Raw genomic sequence first — 12,017 nt, forward strand, 5'->3', positions numbered from 1 at the left:
CATTTAAGCATGCAAACATAAGGAGGAAAGCAAATATGGGAAAAGATTTGTAAAGACTTTTATAACAAAATCTCTTTGCCATCAAGGATGGTACAGACACCACATTTGCATTCTAACATCATAGTCCCAGAAGTGTTCAGAAAAAATTGATATGATACTAAAGAGAATAAAGACAGAACAAGTACCTGGATTAGACAAAGTCTGCATAGAGATCTGTGATAGAGAAAACAGTATAGTGAGGGCATTCAGAATGCAACATATGAGAAGGGAAAGAAGACACCAAAGACATTGAGAACCAAAACAAAGACCTAAACAAAAGTCACATACTTTATTGACATTCAAAACAATAACAAAGCTAATGAACAAAGCATCAATTAATAATAAACCACATGCTTAATTTCTCAGTTATGTATTTTTTCCTGAAATCAAGCTACATCTTCATCAAGGTTAATCTCTTGAATGCAAATGAATGGTAGAAGAGGCTCTTGAACAACTCTCAACCTGGGGCAAAACCATTCTTCTATCTAGCCATATTACTTCATTTATTATGCATATATGGCATACAAAAATTTCAATTTTGTTCAAACTTTCAGCCCACTCATACACTAATATCAGCTGCTATCATTAGGATCTAATTACTGTCAACAGCAGCACTACCACCAGTGATACTGCTACTACATGGTATGGGAGGTCTTCACCAGTTTGCAAGCATTTTTTTTTCACTTGAACAATGAGCTTTCTTAGAAGTATTCTGTGCCTTTCCTGAATTTCCAGGCAGTTTAGAAAAGGTATCAGACCACATTTTTTTCCACTCTGAGTTTTCTCTGTGAGGTCTATATGAAAGTATTAGCCTTATTTCACCACATCTCTGAGAGTTTTCATGATCTTTTCACTAGTGTTTATTTTCTCTTCAAAAATACCTTAACACATATTTAAAATAGTATGTATTTATATACTACATCAGATACATTTTTGCTTGCATTTTCTCTCAATAAATTGCAAAAACTTTGATTTCAGAAACTGCTTCACATTTGTCTTTTTAACCCTTGAACTGAGCATACTATCTACTTGACCTGATACTTAGTAAATGCTACATTGATAGATTGATTGGTAACCCTCCAATAAACGTTATAGTTATAAATTTCCTTATGTTTTCCATCTGAAATTTGAAAGGAAATTCAATAGATAAAAATATCCTGTGTCCCAACTGTCACATCTATAGTATAAAATCAATGATGTTCTCATGGTATTCATTATATGGATACATTAGAAATGCCCATTGCTAACTACTCTGCATTTTGCTGAAGTTTCAAGGTCCCCTGCATAGATGACTAATAAAGATTAAAACATTCTACCTGCAGGTCTTCCAGAAAATGGGAAGTTTCTAGACTTCCCTATGCCTGTAGAAGCTCTACTAGCTAGCTACTTATATCTAATTCCATTCTAGACTAGCTTTCATTCAAAATCTTAAGCCTTGTTGAAAAAGGAATTCTGGAAGAGAAGAAAAGAAATATTTTCCCCACAATAACATTGCAATTGTAGAAACTTTCTTGTTGCATTAATATGCCAGTGCATTCTGGGTAAAATAGGGTGTTACTAGAAGGATTCTACTGTTTTTCATATATCCTTCCAGGAATAACATGTCTTAAGCACAGACTTCAAAGGTCTTTTTTTTTTTTCCCTATTACTCATTCTATTCATGTGAGTAATATGGATACATTCTTTTGAACTCATTAAGAGAAGTCTAACACTTTCTACATGTACTTCCACTTGTGTGATCTGTGCTGGAACCTAAGCAACTTTTTTTTTTTTTTGGTTTGTTTTAATGATTGTTCCTCTGGTATACTCAAAATAGAAGAAGAAAGCAAGAAAAGCTAACATTATCTAAGTATGTATCCTTGTGGTTGAATTATAGGAGGAAGACCCCGGTTCATGTTCTTCCTCTAACACATAATAATTGAGTGACCTTGGAGTAAGTTGTTTAAACCCTTAGTGCCCCAGGTATCTAGGTCTATAAATTGCTGAACTGACATCAACCTGTTTTAGATGAGGTAGTTTCCTTATTCCTCCCTATCCCTATTCATTATTTGTAATTTTTTTTCTTTGCAATACATAAAATCTAAATCTTCCTCTTTGTAATTATTATAAAGAGTTGCCAAAAGGAGGAAGGCAAGAATGAGTTATTGTCTTTAGGAGATAATATCCAAATCAATGAGATCACATATTCATTTGAGGATTTAAGTATCAGTGATAATTAAATTTTGATAAAGGAATAAGTTTCAAGATGCCCCAAAGCTGGGAGAGAGAGAGCTAACATCATATAACTGCCATGTTTTAAGAAGGATACTACAGGCTAGAATATTGGGCCACATTTAATAAACCAAAGTTTAATAAGGAGAAGGGTAAAGCCTTACAAATTACTCTGAAAATCAACTTCACAAATACAAAACAGCAGTAGCATGGCTTTATATCAGTTAATCTGAAAAAAAATCTTGAATTTTTAGTGGACTGCATGACTGCATGCTAGACCTGTCCAACTATGTGATATGCCCTCTGAGAAGAGTAATATAAATTTAAGTTGCATTAAGAAATAAATAGTATCAAGGACTGGGAAGGTGATAGTTCTCTTGTATTTTGCCTTAGTCAGACATCTGTATCCCTATTTGAGTACCACATTTTAGGAAGGATAACACAAAAATGTAATGAACTGAATCATGAAGTCAAATAATGATATATTTTTCTATTGCTCAAAGCAGAGGTCCTTAATATGGAGTCCATGAACTTGATTTTTTTTTAATATACTTTGATAACTTTACTTCAAAAGTTTCCTTTGTCATCTTATTTATTTTATTTAATATATTTAAAACCATTTTTCTGAGAAGGGGTTCATAGGTTTCACCAGACTGCAAAAGAGCTCTATGACATACCACAAAAAGGGTGAGAATTCTTAGATTAAAGAGACATTTGAAATAATCTTTATTTTATAGATCTGAAAATTTAGTTCCAATAAGGTTAATTCACTTGCACAAGGTCATAGAGGTCTCTGAGGTTCTGTGATTCTGTGATTATCACTTCATTATTAATTCTGTGACTTGACTTCAGGTATCACATTTTTAGCAAGGATATTCAACAATCTGAATAGATCCTGAGGAGTTTAAACAGATTGATGAGGGAACTAGATAGTTTTCCACATATGGAAGAGTTAAAGAAACCCTTAGAGAATTTGATAGAGGAATTAGTTTCTTTACCTATACTTTTAAAAAAATCTTATTTTACTATAGCATTTTAACATTTCTAAAGTGTTTTCCTTCTTGTAAGGTGGATATTTTGACTCTTATTTTATAAGATGAGGAAATTAAGCCTCACTTCTTAGCTCTTTTCAGCTAGCAAGAGGAAATAATATTAAAATTATTTTCCTTGAACCTATTTGACTGAATTTGTATTAATGGTCAGAAAATCAGAGCAAAAAAGACTGGCTTTATGAAAAGGCATAATAACTAATAATAACTGACACTTTAATGCTTTATGGATTACTAAACATTTTGCACAATTGATTATACATTTACAAATTTAATCATCACAATGATCCTATAAGGTAGGTATTACTGATATTATTATTGCCCACTTCACGGAGGAGAAAATTGAAAATCAAGAAGGTAAGTTATTTTCCCTTGGTAACACAGGTAATAAGTGTTGGAGAAAAAAATTCTAGTCCAGTCATTACTGATCCTAAGTTCAGAATCTTTTTTTTTCCCCTACACTACTCTCTGGCCTGAAAAACTAAGCTTCTTAGAGTTATCCTTGATAGAGTGAAATATTCAGGAAGACAATGATTTCCTCTTCCCTGGAGGACTTTAAATTGAGCCTAGATACCAACTCTTCAGAGATGTTCTAGACAGAATTCCTGCTCTGGTAAAGACTAAATCAGATAGTCTTGGAGGTTTCTTCTAAATCTGAGATTGTGTCATATTCTCATTTTCTTTCTAGAAATTTGTCATTCACATAGAATAGAAACGTGGGGAGACAGCCTAAGAGGTGAGTGAGGTAAGTTTTTTAAACCACTTTCTAAGCATGGGGAGATATGAGCATATTTCTAAACTAAGGAAGAGTCAATAGAGATGGCATAAATGAAGATGCATGTGGGAAAGGATCAGATATGTTATGGTTGTGGAGGAAATAGAAGGTGACAGGAACACAAACACATATAATTAGTTCTGTCAAGGAGACTGGTTTCCTTTTCTTCTTAATCAATCAGTAACATTTATAAAGTGCTTACTATGTGTCAGCCATGATGCTAAGTACTGAGTATTTAAAAAAAAAAAGAGGTAAAAAACAGGTAGGTCTGGGGCAGCTAGGTGGGGTAGTGAATAGAGCTCTGGACTTGTAGTCAGGAGGACCTGAGTTCAAATCCAGCCTCAGACACTTAACACTTACTAGCTGTGTGACCCTGGGCAAGTCACTTAACCCTGATGGCCTCACCATAAAGCAAAAAACAAACAAACAAAAAAAAACAACAAAAAAAAACAGGTAGGTCTTGTAGGTAGGTAAAGAACTCCTACCCTCAAGGAGTTTATAATATAATGGGGTAGATGACATAGGAACAAAGATAAACAAAGGATAAATAGGAAATAATTAACAGAGGGGAGGTACTAGAATTAAGAAGGGTTGGGGAATGCTTTCTGTAGAAGATGGGATTTTTAGCTGGTGCTTAAAGGAAGCCAAAAAGTCAGGTAGTTCTAGCAGGAGGGCATTCCAGGCAAGAAAATGAGTCTGACAGAATGTCTGAGATGAGAGATGGGAGTGCCATGTTCCTGGAATAGTCAGGAGGCAAGTATCAGTGGATCAAAGAGTGTCAGAGAGTAAAGTTATTAAAAGACTGGAAAGGAATGGAGGGAAAGTGGAAAGTCTGATTTTATAGCTTTAAAAGTATTAATCTTCTTAATCTGTCCTTCCAATGGAATAAGTTTTTAAATTGTCATAAAAGCACTTCGGAGACCAGCAGTCCCCTAAACTAACATCACAGCTTCAGAGAAGAATCCCCAGTGGCATTCCTTAATAGCATGTTGATATGTACCTGTAGAGGCCACTTACTAATTTTCCTGTGGAGTTCTAATTATATTGCTTCTCTTGTTTTTCATATCTTCTTTCTCAGTAATATCTGAAATATGCTACTTGGAAATCTTCAGTGCAATTAGTTTTTTCCTCCTTCACATACACTTGAAAGTAAAAGTTTTCTGAATTTTAAATATTCAAAACTTTGTCTTACCTATTCCATGTTTGATTTGTTATTTCCTCTGTGAATCTTAATATTCTTGTTTCCAGTTCTCCTTTTTTCCTATATTTTATTTTATGTTATATTTGAGTATTTAGTCTTGTCTCATAAATTTCAGTATAGGTACCATCTCTTTTGTATAACTACTAACACAATTCTTAGTATTCTCCCCTTCCTCAGTTTTCCTTGTACTGTACATATCTAAATATATTTTATGTTGCCTAAGTGTAATGTAAGTAACTTGAGATCAGAAACTGATTTTTTTTTCCAGTGCCTAACTTTGCCTTGCAAACACTAGGCTCTTAATTGAAATGATTTCCATTGGATTTCAGATATTCCTGAAATGGGAATCATTGCAGCTTTTCTCGCCCATTTTTAACCCTAATCATTAAATCAATTTGTTGAGGTTTAGGGGTTTAGGGGTGATGGAACCTCTATTACAACACTCGAGTCCTGCCTGAAAAAATTCGACCCAAACCTTCTTTCAGCCAAAGACAGGGTTTATGAAAAATCCACCATATTAGCCAGACTCTTAAAGGAATCTGAGCATCTGTGAGCTTCTGGCTAGAGTCTAAGAATCTGAGCAGTGGCTAGATTATAAAAATCTAAGCATTTTAATGGCTACAAGATGGGCCTTATATATAGAAAGACTATGGGAGGGATCTAGGAGTGGTCAAGTAGTCTATCAGGTAATAGAACTCCAGGGACTTGGACCACTGAGGCCAATGGAGCCTAGATAGGATTAAGGGTGGGAAGTGGCTTAGGGCCATAGGGAGATAAGACAATGGAGGGCTAGGCTAGTCAAGGGTAACAGAATTGGGAGATTGGGTATAGCCACAATGAAAGGCCAGCTGATGGGATTATAGCCTCAGGGGAATGCCCATTTGGTCATGTGGGGAAGTCAAGGGTTTTTCCTTTTTGGGGCCTAGATCCCATCCTGATCAAATTTACTTCCAAAAGATTTGTATCTCATCTGCTGGTTGATGTATTTACACTTACAGAGAATTTGGTTGACTTGTGTGTCCTTGAATACTTATACAGTTATGAAAATGTATACTTTGATTTGCTCCTGCTTATCCAGGTAACCAGAAGAATTGTAGGAGGACTAGGTGTGTTGGCCACCATACCAACATTTCTTTGAAGTGATCAAGAGTAAACCTAGGTGCATATACAGGAAAACTGCTCTGATATTCTAGAACCAGAAGGTAAAATGGAAATGGAAAGAATCCACTGATTACCTGCTGAAAAAGATCCCCAAATGAAAACTCCTAAGAATATTATAGCCAAATTCCAGAGTTCCCAGGTCAAGAAGAAAATATTGCAAGCAGCCAGAAAAAAAAAAAAACACCAAAAAAAACCCAAAAAACCAAAACCAAAACAAAAACAAAAAAACAATTCAAGTGTTACAGAAAGACAATCAGAATAACACAAGATTTAGCAGCTTCTCCATTAAGGGACTGGAGGGCTTGGAATATGATATTCCAGAGGTCAAAGGAACTAGGATTACAACCAAGAATCACCTACTCAGCAAAACTGAATATAATCCTTCAAGGGAAAAAAATGGATATTCAGTGAAACAGAGGACTTTCAAGCATTCTTGATGAAAAGACCAGAGCTGAATAGAAAATTTTACTTTCAAATACAAAACTCAAGAGAAGCATGAAAAGATAAACGGGAAAAAGACATCATAAGGGACTTATTAAAGTTGAACTCTTTACATTACTACATGGAAAGATAATATTTGTAACTCATGAGACCTTTCTCAGTGTTAAGATAATTGGAGGGAAATATCTATATATGTGTGTGTGTGTGTGTGTGTATGTATGAATGTATGTATGCATGTATAGACAGATGGCACAGAGTGAGTTGAAGATGAAGGGATGATATCTAAAAAATAAAATTAAAGAGTAAGAGAGGGCTATACTGGGAGAAGGAGAAATAGAGAGCTATAATGGGGTAAATCATCTCACATAAAACAGGGAAGAAAAAGCTTTTACAGTGGAAGGGAAGTGGGGGAAGGTGAGAGGGAATGAGTGAATCTTACTCTCATTGGATTTGGCTTAAGGAGGGAATAACATATACACTCAGTTGAGCATGGAAATCTATCCTACCCTTCAGGAAAATAGGGGGGAAGGGGATAAAAAAAGAGTAGGATGATAGAAGGGAGGGCAGATTGGAGGAGGGGGTAATCAGAAGCAAACACTTTTGAGCAGAGACAGGGTGAAAGGAGAGAATAGAATAAGTGGGGAAGTGGAATAGGATGAAGGGAAATATAGCTAGTTCACAAAATGACTTATGGAAGTGTTTTGTATGACTACACATGTATAACCTCTATTGAGTTGCTTGTCTTCTCAATGAGGGTGGGTGGGGTGGGAGGAAGGGAGAGGATTTGGAACCCAAAGTTTTAAAAAACAAATGTTAAAAATTGTTTTTACATGAAAATGAGAAATAAAATATATAGGCAATAGGATATAGAAATCTATCTATAGGGGAAGGGGATAAAAGAAGGGGGAGGTGATAAAAGAGAGGGCAGATCAGGGGAAGGGGTATTCAGAATGCATGCCATCTTGGGGTGGGTGGATGGTAGAGATGGGGAGAAAATTTGGAACTCAAAATCTTGTGGAAGTGAATGTTGAAAACTAAAAATAAATAAATTAATTTTAAAAATCAATTTCAAAAAAAAAAAATTCATTGTGCAAGGAAAAATGTTGAAATTACAACTTATTATTATAAGTGCCAAAGGATGTAATACCCATGTAATAACTAGAAGACATGATCAAGACCAAAATTAAATATGAAAGGTTCTCAATCCTTCATCAATTAACTAATGACAAATCTCTGTGTTATAAATACAAATCCCAAAGGATCCTCAACAATTTAACAAATAGACTGGGACATGATTACAGATGAAACTATTGTATGCAATTGATTAGCCCATCAACCAGTCAGTCAACAAGCATACTACTGATTTAAGAGATAGTACAGCTAAATTTAAATTCTTGCTCTGTCACATTTTGGATGTGTAACCCTAGATAGGTCAATTAACTATTCAGTATGCCAGGAAACTAGTAAATTTATAAAGACTATAAATTGCTAGCTCATTTTACAGATTAGGAAATTGAGGCAATATTTCAGTGACCTGTCCAGGGTCATACAGCTAGTGAGTATACAAATCTGATTTGAACTCAGATCTTCCTGACTGGCTGTAGCTACTGTCCCATATAGCTACCTTTAGAATAACAATAGGTAATAATTTAGAAGAAATCAAGGAGGTAAATTCTTCCTTCCAAAAGAAATGGAAAAAAATTAGTTCACATAGATGTCATTATGGGAGTGCTTCAGGCTCAAAGGATTGCCTAGTTTATGAATCACTGGTTTGCTGGGATTTCTTTGAGTTTTCTCTTAAAAAGTGAGCCAAAATTTTGCAAATGGCCATGCAATTTGCCAGTGCCAATGCAGAGAATTGGATAAAAAATTTTCTCTCCTTTAGTTTTAAATAGAAATGCATGGTGCCTACATCCTACTTGTCCTGAAGGATAAATCAATTTCATTTTTTTTTAAATAAAAACACCAAGCCACTAATACTTCCAAGCTGACTTTTTATACAAAGCAAGGAAGCAGTTGGTGGTACAGTAGATACAGAAGTAGGGAACCTGTGGCCTCGAGGCCACATGTGACTTTCTAGGTCTTTGGGTGCAGCCTTTTGACTGAGTCCAAGTTTTACAGAACAAATTCTTTTAGTAAGGGAATTTGTTCTATAAAGTTTGGATTCAGTCAAAGGGTTACACTTAAGGACCTAGAGGGCCATATGTTATCTCAGGGCTGTAGGTCCCCCACTCCTGATAGGAAGACTCATATTTTTGAGTTCAAATTTGACCTGAGACACTTATTAGCTATGTAACTCTGTTTGCCTAATTTTTCTCATTTGTAAAATGAGCTGGAGAAGGAAATGTCAAACTACTCCACTATCTTTGTCAAGAAAACCCTAAATGAGGTTACAAAGAGTCAGACACATCTGAAAACTGATTGAACAACAACATAAAGCAAAGAGGGGAAAGTGGGTAATCACAATTGTCTATAATTTTTAAGCCAGAAAAAGTTTCACAGACTTAGATGTTGAAAAAAAAAATGAGACCTCAAACAAGATAGGACAATAATTACCTTTATTATTTACTTTCCTTAACATGTATTGGAATAAATGATAGAATAAAGTTCTATTTTTACTTCAGAAAGTCAAGGAAATATATGATTTTCCTAAAATATCCATGGAAAAGCAAATATTATTCATGTGGAAAGATACAAGATCTGAGTTTTTGCATTATTATGTTACCCACATAGGTATGATTCCACAGCCTTTAAGGGGTATTAGAAATGCAAATTAAAATCTGCTATTAGATAAATCAGCAGTGAATAGTACCAGCTTCTCTAACACTCATGTTAGTTAGGGAATGACCAGAGGAAATTCAAGAACCCTATAATACATCCCTTTTACTGCTTTAATTCCATATCTCCAGATTAAAAGGTAGGCACTTTTTACCATGTGTAATAATAATTTTAACCCAGGGCAGAAACAGAATCAATTTCTTACTCATATTGAGAAGAAAACATGAAAAGTCAAATGGCAATATATAGTAAATTATTTATTACAGAAGGACAAACACAAGTATAAACCTTGGCCCCTCTTCTAAGTGGTCACTCATCTGCCATGGTGGTATAACTGCTTTTTATATTTTGCGTTGGCCAAAACAGTATCATTTATAAGTCTGAACAAATTCTATGCACTACAACAGATGTGTCTAACTTTTCACAGATGTATGAGCACTGAACATATGGAAAAGTGTCAGACATGGAAGATGAATGAGACTGGCACAATTCTACAAAATCATGTTCATGTTAAAGGGTGTTAGTTGCCCATAAGTTTTTACTGAAAAAATCTTAAACTTCTCTATTTCAGAGGCTGAATTTATTTGTGAAATTTCTATACTTTAATAATAAACAGATAATATGTTGATTCTCCTGGTATTGCCAACAGATATGCTATTATCTTCACAAATACATGCATATACACATATCCCCCCATATATATGTGTGTGTATACATATATATGTGTGTGTATATATATATATATATATACACGTGTGTATATGTATTCACACACACACACACATATATATATTACACAGTTTTAACAGTAGCAATGCACGAATCAATTAACTCTATAAATAAATAAGGTATTTATTGCATTGACACTGAAATATATTTAACACAATATTTAATACTTAAATACTTAATGCTTAAAAAGAATATCTATCATCTATTTGTCATCTATCTGTCTATAGCTCTATTGCTCCACAGATTTAAATATCTATATCTATCATTGTATTGATCTAACATTCTCATTCTCTCTCTTGAACGCTCTCTCTCTCTCTCTCTCTCTCTCTCTCTCTCTCTCTCTCTCTCCATTTATTCTCCAGATCTTTCTACCTTTTCAATGTCAGCCTTCTCACCCTACTCCAGGGTCTTCTCTTCTGAAGGGTTAAGTCCTTCATCCTAGACAACTAAATAACCATTTTATGAATTGCCCAGACCATACTTATTTCATCATGTCTCCGCTCTTATCTCTTACCCTACCCTAGATTTTTTCTATTTCCTTTCTGGAAGGCTTATCCTCATGTGAGGATTATTCATTTACCCCTACATTGCAGGTCCCTTTTATGTACTGTCTTACTCTGTTAGAATATAAGTTATTGAGACTACAGACTGTCTTTTTGCTTGTATTTCTGTACTCAGGTCTCAGAACAGTGTGTTGTTCATAATACAAGCTTAATAAATGCTCTATTTACCTATCTGGAAACATCCATATATGCACAAATATACAAGGAAGTCTTCCATGTTATTCTCATTTGTAAAATGGGTATAATCATACTACCTGTCAGAGTTGCTGGAAGGATGAAACAATACTTATTAACCACTTTTCAAATGTTAAAGTATTATATAACATTATTCATCATCATCATCATCATCATCATCATCATTGCTGACATTCCTATAGTGCTGTAAGTTTTATAGCTTACTTGATATGAATCATTATATTGCTTTTTACTGGTCTTTGTTTTTACATTATGACTCAAATTTATATTTCCAGGTTTATCTTATTCCGCTTTTCTCACATTTTTTCCCAACAAAATTGGAATCTTCCTCCCAATCCCCTTCCTTTAATTATGTAATCCTTCATGTATAGGCAAAGGCAAGATGACTGTTTGCAAGTATACTGTAAAAATGATTATTGTTAAAGTGTGGATTGAACTACATGGCTTCTATTTTTTTTTTAATTCTGAAATGATATAATTCTGTGAATTCTTATCTCTGTTCATTGGAGTTCTTTATCTCAAACCTCATTTCACCTGCTACTCTCTCCTTTTAATGTTCCTTGATACCGCCCTCCTCTGTCACCTCTACCCCTATCCAGTGACCCTATGACTTTGCCTAGATCTCTCTCTTTGTATCAGAGTTATTTGTTCATATACATATACATGTCACTCATCTTTCATTAAGTTTTCACAGACTACCTCATTTGGAAGGGACATCAATAGCTTAAATCAAGTTTTGCCTGCAAAGCAATCCCTATTAAAACATATATGGCAAAGTCATCTAGACTTCCCTTGAAAACCTCCAAAACCTCCAGTGATGGAGAACTCACTACTTCCCAATGTAGCCCTTTTCAACTCTGGAAAACTATTTTTTT

This window comes from Vombatus ursinus, unplaced genomic scaffold (assembly GCF_900497805.2).
Source record: "Vombatus ursinus unplaced genomic scaffold, bare-nosed wombat genome assembly UNPS02010284.1, whole genome shotgun sequence".
NCBI classification, from domain to species: domain Eukaryota; kingdom Metazoa; phylum Chordata; class Mammalia; order Diprotodontia; family Vombatidae; genus Vombatus; species Vombatus ursinus.